We start from the raw sequence: 13,907 nt of genomic DNA on the forward strand, positions 1-13,907 counted from the left end.
TCCAGAGGGCTGGGCAAAGCGCTATCTTTGAACCAGCTGTCCCCACTCAGGCAAGAGGTGGCTTTGCTGGGCCTCCACTTCCTCCACTGCAAAACAAGGGTGATGCCCTGCCCTGCCAGGCCCACCTAGGGTCAGGTGAAGATCAAACGGGATAACAAGATAGAATGTCTTTTAAAAGACACACACACGATGGTGGCATGGGGGATTGTCCTTTTGGCTATCATGCTCTGTGCAGCCCTGACTGTTACATGCTAGCTGGCTGTCTCATCTCCTCGAGGTGTCCTGAATGCCTGCTGGTGGGGACGATTCCAATGACTATAATGTACCTGGCCTTCCCTGTGCCCAGCTTTACATCCAGTAGAGGCTTAGGCCACCCTCGATGGCAGCCTGCCTGCTGCAGGCCTGCTCGTCTGCTCAAAGCAGAGGCTGACACGCACCCGGGTTGCATTCCAGAAGTCCTGGCCTGCTTTTTCCACATGGCAAACTTCGAGCAGTGAGCTTGGGAGCAATCTTTCCGCTGGGCTCTGCCAGGTGAGCCGGTCCGCAGGAGTAGGGGGTATCCCAGGCACGCACCTGTGGCTCAGGTTTCTCCCTTGTGGCCCGCTCTCTCCCCACTGCCGTTTTCCAGAGCACCTCCATTGCTGCAAGATTGACAGCTCACTCTTGGTAGGGAAGAGAGTGTAGGAAGTGATCTTTTCAACCTTCCCTTGCAGTTCCACCTGCCAAAAGCCCCTCTACCGCTTGCCGTATTTACCCTGGCCGCCAGGCCTCTCTCAGCTGCCCTAAGAAAACAGATTACCGTCCAGAGCAAAGTCCTCGTGTGTTTCCTTTCTGGAGATGAATCAAGTTCTGAAAGAAAGGTTTCCTGTAGCCCATTACACCGTTTCGGTTTGTTTTATCTGTCTCCACCTGTGGAGCAGGGAATTAACCTGCTGCCCAGGGCCGGGCCAGCGAATGCTTGGAAGAACAGCAAAGCGCACGGGTGTGCGTTTTTCGACAACACACCACAGCCTTGTTCTCCTCAGCACAGCATTGTCCCCATGAGGCCCAGGCCCAAATCTGAATAGGACTCTGTGTAACCTGATCTGTTTTCCTTCTTGGCTATAGTCTCTGTGCCAAATTTAACTGTGGTCTGTATATGTAGTGTTGTTGCGGGAGGGTGGGGGTAGACCAGGGAAGGTGGGGGGAGGGGAGTGTATCCATGTAGTTTTTTTCCTGTCTTCCTTTTTTGTGCTTGCCTGCTTTGCTCGCTGTTTGCTATATATAACTCAACATGACCATCCTCGCATCACCAATCATTAACCCTTTAGGATAAGCAATGCACCTCTTCATGCAGGCCCCGAGCATCCTGGCTGGGAAGCACTGGTGCTGTAGGAGTTAACGCCGGCCCCTGGAAAGAGAACTTCCCCAGAAGTGCTCATGAAGCAATTAGCAGGGCCCCAGTCAGATAGTAAAAATATACCCTGGCTTACAAACAAGCAGGGAAGCGCTTCCAAGCCAAGAGTCACTGCTGTGCCCCAGGTCTGTGGCGGACGCTCCCTCTTTGAAAGTCTTGTATCTTAGACTTTGCAGAAATGCTACAAAAGCTGGTGATGCAGCAAGGATTTCAGGAGAGACCAAAATCTTTTGTCCAACTGAAATCCTGTCAGGGCTGGGTCTGTCTCAGGAGATGGCGGAAGTGAATCATCCCAAGAGTTGTGGAAAGAGCTACTCATTGTGGGCCTGGGATGACAGTGACCCACCCTGGGTGAACAGAAGCCTCACTTCACTTTGCCGGAGGGAGAGAGTAGGCTGACAAAATACTCTGGAATCTCCTAAAATTGGATGCCAAAGGGAGCTCCTCACCAGGGGCAGCTTGCCTGGGCTCTTCTTTCAAAGGGTGAAGTGTTGTCTGCCAGGACCTAGGGTCCCTGGGCTCAGGGGATCCTAGTGAAAGGGCTTCGGGCTTTACTGTTCATTTCCTCAAAATCATAGAAATGCTGAAAATTACAAAACTGCGGTCTCCCTGCAAGGGACTGAAGATGTCTTGGGTCATCTTAGGCTATATTTAGAATGGAAAACGTGTTGGCTCTGAGGAAACAGGGTATGTGTCCTTCTCCCAAGCAGGATGCTGTGAACCTTGCCCCATAGGCCCTCCTACCCATCCTCACAGAGCCCTGAAACTCCTCCTCCAGGAACCCTTCCAGCCAGTGGGAAGACCCCACAGATAGGGTCCAGTTTCCCCTGTGAATCAACTTCTTTAGCACTTCCCACTGCTCAGGGCTGGAAGGGTCCAGTGTGCCCAGTGTTTTCCAGGGCTGGATGCATGTTTGGTCCTCCAGTGGGAACTCTGCTACCATCCCTGCTTCTCCAGGAGTGATGATAGGGACAGGCATGGCAGAGAGTGGACGCAAGGATCCCAGCCTGAGGGGGCAGTCACTTGTCCCGCTCACTTGTACATAAGTCGCCATGGACACACAGGGTTTTCAGTATGGTAACAATTTGCACAGTCCACATCGGCATCCAGTTAACTTTCTTTTTGTAACCCTCAGCGTGGTTTTAAGAACCTGGAAGTTTATTGCGTAACTGTTTTGCTTATGAAGTTGCACATGATTTCTCAGAAAGATCAATTCAAACCCGCCTTGTCACCCCTCTTCTCACCCAGGCCCCACTTCCTGCTTTGCTGGGGCTGGGGGGTCAGAAGTAACATGGCTAGAGACAGATGTCCATCATCTGTGCTTGTGATGACAAAAGGAGGTAATAGGAGCACAGTCAGACCCTCACTCCTTGGAGCCCTGTTGTGAGCTGCTCATGGCATGCACCATTCTCAGTCCTCACAACAGCTCAGATGGGTAGTAATTATTGGATTCTTTCTCTAAATGGGAAACCAGGGGTTTCAGGTGCCTTATCCATAGACTCTGCCCTCACCTTCCCCACCCAGTACTTCCCTGTGCCTTGCCGGCTCTATCTGTGAAATGTCTCAAGAGTCCATCCTGTTGTCTCCCATCCCATGTCTCCCATTTGGCCCACAGCCCAGACTCTTACCTGTCCAGACTCCCACTCCACACAGAGCCGGCATGATCTTTGGGAAAGGCACATTGAGCCATGTCCTTCTCCCCCTTGGAACTCAACAGTGGCTTCCTGTCACTGTGAGAACAGAATGCAGCCTCCTCCCTGGGCATGACAAGCACCTCCCCGAGGTCACAGCTGTGGCTCCCTGACTCTGCACTGGTCCAGTCCAGCCTCAAGGCCTTAAATTTGCCACTCCAGACCCCTGGTTTAGATCCTGGACTCTGAATACATTCTCGTCTTTTCCTCAGGGAGGTTGAGGCACTGTCCTAGCTTGTGGCCTGCTCCCACACCTATTTTCTCAGGGTGGAAGCAGACGCTCCAGCTCCCACACTGGGAGGCTGGTACCATTACCTCCAAGACCCAAAGCCTGCAGGAAATATAGCAGGCCTCACCCAATACCCTGCAGTTCCCTCGCCTGCTCCAAGTGGGAGATGGGTCTTCACGGGTCCCCAAGATGAGGGCCAGTGGCCTTCCTCTTTCACAGGCTACAGTGGGGGTGAGTCTTCCACCACGGGACCTCTGGCCAGATCTCAGGGCTCTGTAGTTGGGGGAAAATGGCTCTCTTTTATGGGGCTTTAGGACATGAACTGATGTGACATGTTTTAGAGACTATCCAGAGAGGATGTGGATCACTTTTTGCTGCTTTAGATGACCTTCTTTAAAATCAATGCATTGACATACTTTCAATACTTAAATTTTCCTATTCTATTATTGCATCATCTCAGAAGAAAAGTCTTTCCTAATTAATGAATCTCAGGCTGCGTTAAATATTCAGTAGCTGTCCACACACCACTTAATCTATTGCTTCAAAATAATTGGCTCTCCCTTATCAAGTCTACTAGAATGACTGAAACCAGTCATGTGGTGGAAGCATCATAGCGTTTCTTGCTCAGAAAAATACCCTTTCAAGGGCTTTTCTAGGGGAGATGACCTTCTTTAAAATCAATGCATTGAAATACTTTCAACACTTAAATTTTCCTATTCTATTATTGCATCATCTCAGAAGAAAAGTCTTTCCTAATTAATGAATCTCAGGCTGGGTTAAATATTCAGTGGCTGCCCACACACCACTTAATCTATTGCTTCAAAATAATTGGCTCTCACTTATCAAGTCTACTAGAATGACTGTCTTAAACCAGTCACGTGGTGGAAGCATCACCGTGTTTCTTGCTTAGAAAATACCCTTTCGAGGGCTTTTCTAGGGGAGCCTGGAACAGTAGCCAATTCTAGTAGGTCCTTTAAGACAAGAACTGGTCTTTTGCCCAGGATGATATTTGAGCCCCTAAAGGGCAAATAGGGGTCCCACTATTCAGCCTCCCCTCCGAGTCACACCAACCTCCCCACTTTGGTTCCATACAGCTTGGATTACTGCCCTACTGGTTCAAAACTGAAAGTGTCAAATAAAAACCAAAAGACAAATGTTAAGTCACATTGAATTGATAATTGAGACAATCTGTCATGCATATTTTGCTTTCCTGATTTTTCAAAAAAGCCCTAGTGTTGCACCTTCCTTGTCATCAGTTTAGTACGTTAACATTTTTTTAATTAAACTTCAGTATCATTGAACAGGTCACAGAGTGTGAGCAATACTGTCTTTGTTCCAAAACTCCAAATGTAATGAAGCTGCCATTCACAATTGTTTTCTGCTGGGCTGCTTACTTTTTTTAAAAAATGATTTTGATGAATAAAAATAGGTGCATTTTCACAGCGTGGGGTCCAGCAGGAATGAAAACCTTACGGATCACAGCCTGGCCCCTGGGGTTGCCAGAGGAGGTGTTGTCAGATGTCAATTTTGGCTGATTGTTTCTGAGGCCATGGGACTGCCATTCCTGTGTCCTGTGGTGTGTTTTATAGACTGACGTCACTTTTTTGAGATAAATTATTAGAGAAATGTTTATAGATGAATATACATTTCACAGTGTGCCAGAGTTGAGGAGTTTAATTAAGTTTAGAAGGGATACTGGGACGAGGGTGCTGAGCTGCCGCTGTCTGTGGCCTGTGACAGACGCCTCCTGCACCAGGAGGCAAGGATCCTGATGGTCAGATGCCCAGTCCCCAACCAGAGGGGGTTCAAAGGAAGTGCAGCCCCTTCCTCCCACCGCTGGGGGCACCAAAGGACCCACAGTGGAGATTGCAAACTATAGCAGGTGCTGTGCTTTGTGCTTGTTTTCAATATCTGAGCTATCATGCAAAACTCTAGTGATTTCTTGTTCTCTACACAAAACCCAGAAGATCTGGGCCACAGTGTGTGCATTTTTCCCAGTGTCAGTCTGCTATAGCCCCATATCAGCTGCCTAGGGACCCTCACTCCTGCTCCTGCTGGACCCTGTGGATATTTGAGTCATGACCTTGCCTCAAGGCTTATTCACTTACTGTTTGTTTATTTATGTTTAATATAGGAAGGGTCTTGCTCTGTTGCCCAGGCTGGAGTGCAGTGGCACAATCATAGCTCACTGAAGCCTTGAACTCCTGGGCTCAAGTGATGCTCCTGTTAAGGTGTATTTAGATGGGAGGAACATGTTTCTTCCTTTAGAGCATCTAATTATCGGCATGGCCCTGGACAAATTATACCAGAACCTGGAGCCTCAATTTGCTCATCTCTGCAAGGCAGGGTGACAACGCAACCTCATAGCGTGGTTGCGAGTACTACATAAAAAAGACTCCGGAAGGAGCACAGGGCCTCCATTGGGAACCCCTCAGCCAACACTCCCTCCTTGCCACCTGCACAACCTCAGGAGACCACGGTGTCCTTTGGGATGGCTGAAAACTGCAAAGAAGACAACTGTGCATTCTCTGTGTGAGCAGTGTGCACACTGTCTTCCTCCTAAATGGCTAGTTGGAGGAGTGAAGACAGACTCACTCAGAAACGGGTGATTTCCTGGCTACAGTCTCCTCTCTGATAACAAAGGCCTGGGCCCAGATTAGAGACGAGGCAGGAATTATGTGCTGCAGAAAGGAGGTGGGGACATCTTGAGTTTGTTTGTAGCTAATCTCAAATAATTCAGGTCTTTTCCATTTGCAGCAAATCTGATTCCCTCAACACATCTGTGGTAAAAAGTTATGAGTGCATGCGGAGACCAAGTGTGGAGGGGCTTTTCTTTTTTTTCCCCACCACCAAATCCATAGTTACCCTCCAAGTTGTAATCTTATCATATTTAACTGGTTCCACATAAACAGATCTATGTATATTTTCAGTAGTTTCAGCTGAAACCTGTTAAGAACAGATGTGCAAATGGTTCCCTGGCACTGATCCATTTAAATATATTTTTTTCCATGAACAGTTTTTTCTCTCTCTGTTTCCTTAGAGGGGAGAAAAAATATGAAAGTGGAACCATCATTAAAGTGGATATTACACTCTTCTGGGTTCTCTGCAACCAGTGTTTGCCATTGGTTTTCAAACAGCAATTTGGCACATGAAGCTATGAACACAGAGTATGCATTTGATGGACAGTGTTTGCTCTGAGACTGTGTGGCTGGGAGAATGGGCTGAGAGCTCTGTAGCTGCCACCTAAGCCAGGGTCAGCCCGGGTCAGTCTTTCCCTGCTGCTGTTGCCAAGCAGCCCCTGGGCAAAGGCTTCAGCAGGCCGTCTGCCCCTTTGAGCCTTTAGTTTTTCAGTTGCAAAAAAAACAAAAAAAAGTTCAGGGAGTGAGAGGATAAAGAACTCCTATAACTCAGCAACAACAACCTGATTAGAAAATGGGCAAAGGACTTAAATAGACATTTCTACAAGGATGATATATATCAATAAATGGCCAAAAAGCATGTGAAAAGGTGACTAGCATCACTAATGATTAGAGAAAAGCAAATAAAAACTAAAATGAGACATCGCCCCACACCATTAGAATGGCTAATAGCAATAAAATGGAAAATATCAAGTGCTGGCAAAGTCATGGAGAAATTGGAACCCTTCTCCACTTTTGGTGGGAATACGAAATGCTACAGCCACTGTGGAAAACAGGATGGCAGCTCCTCAAAAAATTAAAAATAGAACTACCATATGACCCAGAAGTTCCACTTCTAGGTGTGTATTAAAAAAATTGAAAGCAAGATCTCGAATAAATATTTGCACACCTTATTCAAATATAGCAGTATTGTTTACAATATCCAAAAGGTAGAAACAACCGAAGTGTTTACAGATGAATGAATAAACCAAATGTGGTCTATGCATACAGTGGAATATTATTCAACCTTAAAATGGAAGGAAACACTGCTATATGCTACAGTATGGAAGAACCTGGAAGGCTTTATGCTAAGTGACTGAAGCCAGACAAAAAAGGACAAATACAGTATAGCTCCACTTATACGAGGTACCTAGGGTAGTCCAGTACATAGAGACGGAAAGCAGAATGGTGAGCCAGGCACAGTGGCTCACACCTGTAATCCTAGCCCATTGGGAGGCTGAGGCAGGCAGATCACTTGAGGTCAACAGTTCAAGACCAGCCTGACCAACACAGTGAAACCCCATCTCTACTAAAAATACAAAAATTAGCCAGGTGTGGTAGTGCGCACCTGTAATCCCAGCTATTCGGGAGGCTGAGGTATGAGAATCGCTTGAACCCAGGAGGCAGAAGTTGTGGTCAGCTGAGATTGCACCACTGCACTCCAGTCTGGGTGATGGAGACTCTGTCTCAAAAAAGAATGGTGGCTGCCAGGGTCTGGGGAATGGAGAGTTGTTTAATGCATAAGAATTTCAGTTTTGGGGGATGAAATGAGTTTTGGAGATTGGTCACATAACAATGTGAATGTACATAACACTATTGAACGGTACACGTAAAAAGGCTAAGATTGTTGAAAAGAAGAAAATAGGGGAGAGGGTCTAATTTGTGATACCAACTGCATCGATGGGTAAGGGATTCAGAAGAGAGGTGCACATTTAGCCAGACACTGAGCCTGTTGCCCGTGGGGATTATGCCTAAAAGGAATGAGATAGGAGGGGTGAGGTTCTCTCAGCTTTGAATTTCTTTCTCAAGAACATTCCTCTGTCCACCTTCCCATTGCCTACCTGACAGAGTTCACCTGGCCTTCCAGCTCTCTACCTGTCTATAGCCATCTGCAGGAATGTCCTCACTGGGTCCTGTGGGCCATGCCCTGTGCTTGTGACTCTGGGGCACAGCACTCTGACCCACTGGCCTGTGTTCCCCTCTGGCTGGAACACAGTGCAAAAGGGACCTGTAACACCTTCAGTGGCCTCTGAGTAACCCACACGCTCCAGACTGCAGATTTCTATCTCATTGACTTTGCCCTGGCACTGGGAGGGGGGAAGTGAGGGCTTCAGGTGGGAGTTTGATGGCAGATGAGCCTCAGGAGTTCAATGTCAGCTGGAAGAAGCAAGGCTACTTCGTCTCAGTTCTGCCACTGCCTGGCAGTGAGGCTCTGGGCAAACCACTTTGCTTTGTCTCTGGTAAAAGAAGGCTATGGGCAGGATTGGGCTTTATAATTGCTAAAGATTCCAGATCTTTGGGGAGTTCTGTCTTCCTAAATTCTGTCCAGCCTGCTAGCCTCTGCAGGACAGTATCAGGGAAACTTAACATGCCTGTGTTTCGTAGTGAACAGGACATCCAGGGTTGAGAATTACTGCAAACACCGTTATGTTGTCACGTGAGCTGGGGCTCCATGGTGATGCACCCTGGGCTCCCAGAACAGTGTGAGGCACTGAGATTACCTGCACCTGGGCCTGGGTCAGAATCCTGGCAGAGGGGTCTTTGGCAAGACAGTCATATCTGCCACCTGACAGGAGAGGACCTCCTTGGGATTGGACTCAGCTGAGCAGCAGGATGCCTGGTGGGCTTGGGAGGTGAGATTAACTTCCTGGGGGCAAAAAGGAGCCACACGTGTCTTAATGAGGAGAAAAGAGCAAAATCAAAGCATTCGTTAACACTTCAAAGAGGATGAAAGAACATGTTCGGTTCACAATTACTGCCTCCCTGACCAGGCAAGTGTATGATGGGGAATCCTGTTATCCTAATTCAAGAGGAAGATGCCAAAGGCTTCTCTTGCTGGATGAGAATTGTTGGGGAGCTCCCTGCCCACGGAGGGCCCGTTTGCCAGATCCCCAGCCCCCTGCAGACCTCTGATCTGTGAGGAGCCGGTTCTAGTGATTCACACTTGTTTGTGAAAACCTTGATCTTTGTCAAGCTTTAAAAAAATATCTTGTCCGTAGTTTTTCCCAATTATTTTCCTGCCTACTCTTTTTTTTTTTTTTTTGAAGTAAACACTCAAAAGCCTTCATTTCTGTAACTAATTCTGGAGTTTACAGAAGCAAAAAATCAATAGGCTCAAAACTCTATTCCTTTATTCACTTGGCTCAGACTGGCTTGGGGCAGCACCTCTGAGCCCAAGCCAGAAGCTGTCAAAAGGGGGTTCCTGTCGGAATCTTGGAGCTCATCCCCCAAACTTGAGACTACTCAGCAAGTGAGCAAGATGTTTCTGTCTGGTCCAGGAAGACGTCAGCCCCGCACTGCCCCTCTCAGATAAAGAGATCAACGTGGGACAGGTCAGATTCTCCCATTCCGTCTCCACCTTTGCCAGTCTGCTTCTAGATCCTCTTCATGTACTCATGTTGCTGCCCCCAATTCACTAGATTTTCAGAATCTATTTACATCCGTCCACCACTGTGCTTTCCAAATATTATCACGATCGGCACAGTGGTGCTTCCCCCGAATGACTGGCAGCTCTCTGACCTTTCTTTTCAGCCACAAACGAAAGCGGACTTAAAAGATGTGTGTGCGTGTGTGTGTGCACGCCTGACTAATGGACACATTCCTCATGAGAAACAGGATAAATTACAGAGAATGGCAACGCAATGATTACAGAAAGGTATATGAGGCAGAACCCATTAGTGAGCTGCATTTTGTTCAAAACTGAGATACTGGCAGGCAGAATAACATGCCTTTGTACCAGAATGCATTCAGCTGTAGCAATGACTAATAATGTAGTGAGGATCTGTGCACATTTTCCCCCTTTTGTGCCTATTTTCATAAGTTAACAACTCAAGCATGAAAATTGTTTTAGGCTGAAGACTGGTGGTAAGATCTGGTCAAACTGTGTGGGAAACAACTTTTGTTGTTGTTGTTACTTAATTTAGTTTGGCTGTTTTTAAGTTAGAGGAGTGGAAATGTCAATGGCAATGTGAGTCTTGCAATGTGTTTTTGTTAAGCCCAAGAGCATTTGGGATCGCCTCACACAAAGCTCATTTTTAATGACTAGAGATCATAGTTTCTCTTCCTACAGGTGTATGTTCCTATTTGGTACAGGTTGGGATTGTTGGGGAGGGAGGAGGAGATTGAAGCAGAATATCATAAATGACATCATCCTGGGCTTACCCTTCTTCAGCTAGAAAATTCCTATCCCACCAGCAAATCAGCCTGGTGAGCAAACAGCTGCCTTAGACAAATGGGGTTGAGTGTGGGGGTGAAGGCTACTGCAGGATTTTAGTAAATTCTCAGAGCAACGGAAGGAACAGAAATATCATGAATCATTGTCATACCTCTCATTCCTACAGGACTCGGGTTTCGTGAGCATTTTCCTGTCCATAGAATCAGAGAAAGTCTAAGATTTCATATAACTCCTCTTTCTTCTTGCCTCTTCTTTTCTTTTTATTGGATCAGAAGACTTTGAAAGACACAAAAACACACAGAGAATAACATAAATTCCTGTGTAGCCACATTCTAGAAGTAATAACTGTAATATTTTATAATGCTTACTGCAACTTTTTTTAAAAAAATAAAATAACTGAAGCATTACTGATAAAGATCTCCTTTATCTCACAGACAAGCAAAGTGGATCAACAAAGGCTGCAGTCACCAGCATCTGTTCCATCCTTAATTAACGGCATCCTCAAAAGGACACTATCAGACTGGTAAGACAAGCACTATTGTCCCACTTCACAGATGAAGAGCTTGGGGGCCCTGTGGATGTGTAGGAGAGTCGGCCTCCCTTGTTATAGGCCTTTTGCCGAGTTCAGGGGACAGAGCAGAAAACAAAGCCCAAGGAAGCCCTAAGCAGACAACTATCCCAGCCCAAGGAGCCATGCAGAGAGCTCCTGCCTGGATGAGAAACAATTCTTTCCTTGGGCATGTGGCACAGAGGCAAACAGGAAATACTTAGGGAGACAGTTCACAGATATATATGTCCTTCATAGGGCACATTTTAATCCATAAATCAATCACGGATCACTGCTAAAGAAAACAAAATATCCTGCCACTAATTTGCCACCCTGTGAGCATGATTGGTGATGTTTATTTTGATTAGGAGATTGCTCCATTTATAAATCTTCAATACATCCCGTCCCCCCAAAACGGCATCCGGACCTTTTGAGGGTTTTTTTTAAAAAAGTGAAATTGGAGGAGGGATGAGAGCTGGCCTTCTGTGTGTTTCCCGGGGTTTCTGGATCTACAGCCTGGTGCCTAGCATCAGTGAAGCCCACGCTGGGGTTGCATCATATCCCGCAAAGCCACGTGCGCTGTGAGGCCAACAGGAGCCCCGCTGGGTCGACCAGCTGGAATCTCAGAGAGCGCTGACTCTAAAAATACCCGGCTCTGCAGAAGCACGCTGGGCCCAGGGGGCTTCTAGACTGACAGCTCCATTTATCAACTACCTATTGGTTTTAAAAATTAGCGTGTCTTTTCCGCGTTGACTGATTTTGGCTCTAAGAGATTTCGCTGGTCATTTCAGAGTGACTGAAACTCCCCTCTAACAGATCCCGGGAATTGTTTTTAGGAAAGGTAAAAGGCAGGCTTTTCTGTTGCAACACAAAGCTGAGCCGGCAGCCTGTCTTTGTCAGGATGTGGGGCTCCAGCGCCCGAGAAGCCCAGCCTCGCCCGCAGTCAAGTTCACAGCGAGGCCGCGCGCTGCCTCGGCTGCGCTGCGCTCCCGGACCCACACCGACCGCACCGCGCGCCGCCGGTGCTTCTCCCACCCCAGCCTAGAAGCTGCCTCCCTCCGCCTATCCCTGCAGGATAAGAAGCCCGAGGAGGCGGAGCGTGGAACTCGACAGTTAAAACATTTAAGAGAGAAAACTTAGTGTCTTGTTGGCCTGAAATCGAGTACACAGCCCGGAGTGATCAGGGGATGTGTGAGAATTGCTTCCCCTGGGCAATAGGCGATATGTGCTTTAGGAGGAAGATATGTCTCCTCCTGAGCCCCAGAGGGGAGAACTTCCAAAGACAGAAAACCACAGGGTTCCTGGCACAGAGCTTTCCCTTTATCAGCTAAAACAAATCTTTCCTGGCCTCAACCTGGCCCCTTCCTCTAACTGTAGGCAGAGAGGCAGACAAAGAAGCACTTGGTGAAACACGGAGTTTTGTTCAATCCTCAACGAACTGTCCAGAGTTGATTGCTGACAGCCGTGGTGCATTCTGCCTTCCTGGTTTTCATTTAATTGGGTACCGCGCTGCCTTTCAAGACACCTTAAAGGAACCAACAGGCAAATCCAAGAGAGCTGGACAGACCACTGAACACACAATAGGCTGTGTCTCGTGGCCTTCGTTGTCTGGTGCCTCAAACAAAACACCAGAAAGATTGTTTCTAAGCTAGAGCCACCCCAGGTTGCTTAAAGTGCAAAGCTCACTGCTACTGGGGGTACCCTTGTGAGACACTGGAAAGCTGGTTTTACTGTGGCCCTATGAAGAGGAAGGCTGAGATTTAGACAGTAATACCTTTACTGGGATTGGAAAAGATTTGGTTAATGACAGTCCTGTCATTTCTAAAACCCATTATCACTGTATGAGAGATTCTTTTGAGCTGCATCCTCGACAGTGCTTCCTAAGGTCAGTCTTTTCTCTTGTACTCATTTTAATGGGTGCATAGTGGTATCTCGTTGTGATTTTAATGTGCATCTCCCTAGTGACTAATAATGATGAGAAGCTTTTCATACACCTGTTTGTCATTCATAACTCTTCCTTGGTGAAATGTCTGTTTAGATATTTTGCCCATTTTTTAAATTTGGATTGTTTGATTTCTTATTATTGAGATTTGACAGTTTTTTTTATGTATTCTGGATACAAGTTCCTTATTAGGTATATGATTTGCAAATATTTTCTTCAAGCCTGTAGCTTGCTCTTTCATTTTCTTAACAATGTCTTGTTTTTAATTTCAAAGAAATCCAGTTTGTCAATATTTTCTTTTACAGATCATGCTTTTCATGTAAGAAATCTTCACCTAGCCTAAGTCACAATAATTTTCTCCTAGAAACTGTAGAAATTTCAATTTATAATGATCAATTTTGAACTCATTTTTATTTTATATTTTATTTATTTATTTATTTATTTAATTTACTTTTTTTGAGATGGACTCTCGCTCTGTCGCCCAGGCTGGAGTGCAATGGCACGATCTCGGCTCACTGCAACCTCTGCCTCCCAGGTTCAAGCAATTCTCCTGTCTCAGCGTCCCGAGTAGCTGGGATTACAGGCATGTGCCATCACGCCCAGCTAACTTTTTGTATTTTAGTAGAGACCAAGTTTCACCATGTTGCCCAGGCTGGTCTCGAATTCCTGAGCCCAGGCCATCCAGCCGCCTCGGCCTCCCAAAGTGCTAGGATTATAGGCGTGAGCCACCATGCCCGGCCCGGAACTTATTTTTAAATATGGTGTGAGGCATGGAGCAAAGTTTACTTTTTTGCATGTGTTTAGCCAATTGTTCCCTCAACATTTGTTGAAAAGACATTTCTCCACTGCATTGTTTTACGTCTTTGTCAAAAATCAGTGTATTTTTGGACTGTTGATTCTAACGTTCCATTGATGTTTGTCTTGATTTATTTTTTGGCCTTAAAACAATTTATTATCATCTGTCATGATATTGGGAGTTGGCCAGGCTCAGCTAGGCAATTCTTACTTGGGGTCTCTCATGCATTTGCAGT

The 13,907-nt window shown here is 46.6% G+C and overlaps 1 long non-coding RNA gene across 1 annotated transcript in view; it reads left to right on the forward strand.

Annotated features, from left to right (window-relative positions):
* LOC101013385 overlaps positions 1-13,907 on the forward strand; it is a 153,599-nt gene that overhangs the window by 117,231 nt on the left and 22,461 nt on the right. The window contains exon 2 of the long non-coding RNA XR_002516850.2: positions 10,822-10,910. This is a non-coding gene — a long non-coding RNA (uncharacterized LOC101013385). The remainder of the gene's footprint in view (positions 1-10,821; positions 10,911-13,907) is intronic.

The sequence above is a fragment of the Papio anubis genome, chromosome 14, assembly GCF_008728515.1.
Source record: "Papio anubis isolate 15944 chromosome 14, Panubis1.0, whole genome shotgun sequence".
Lineage (NCBI taxonomy): Eukaryota > Metazoa > Chordata > Mammalia > Primates > Cercopithecidae > Papio > Papio anubis.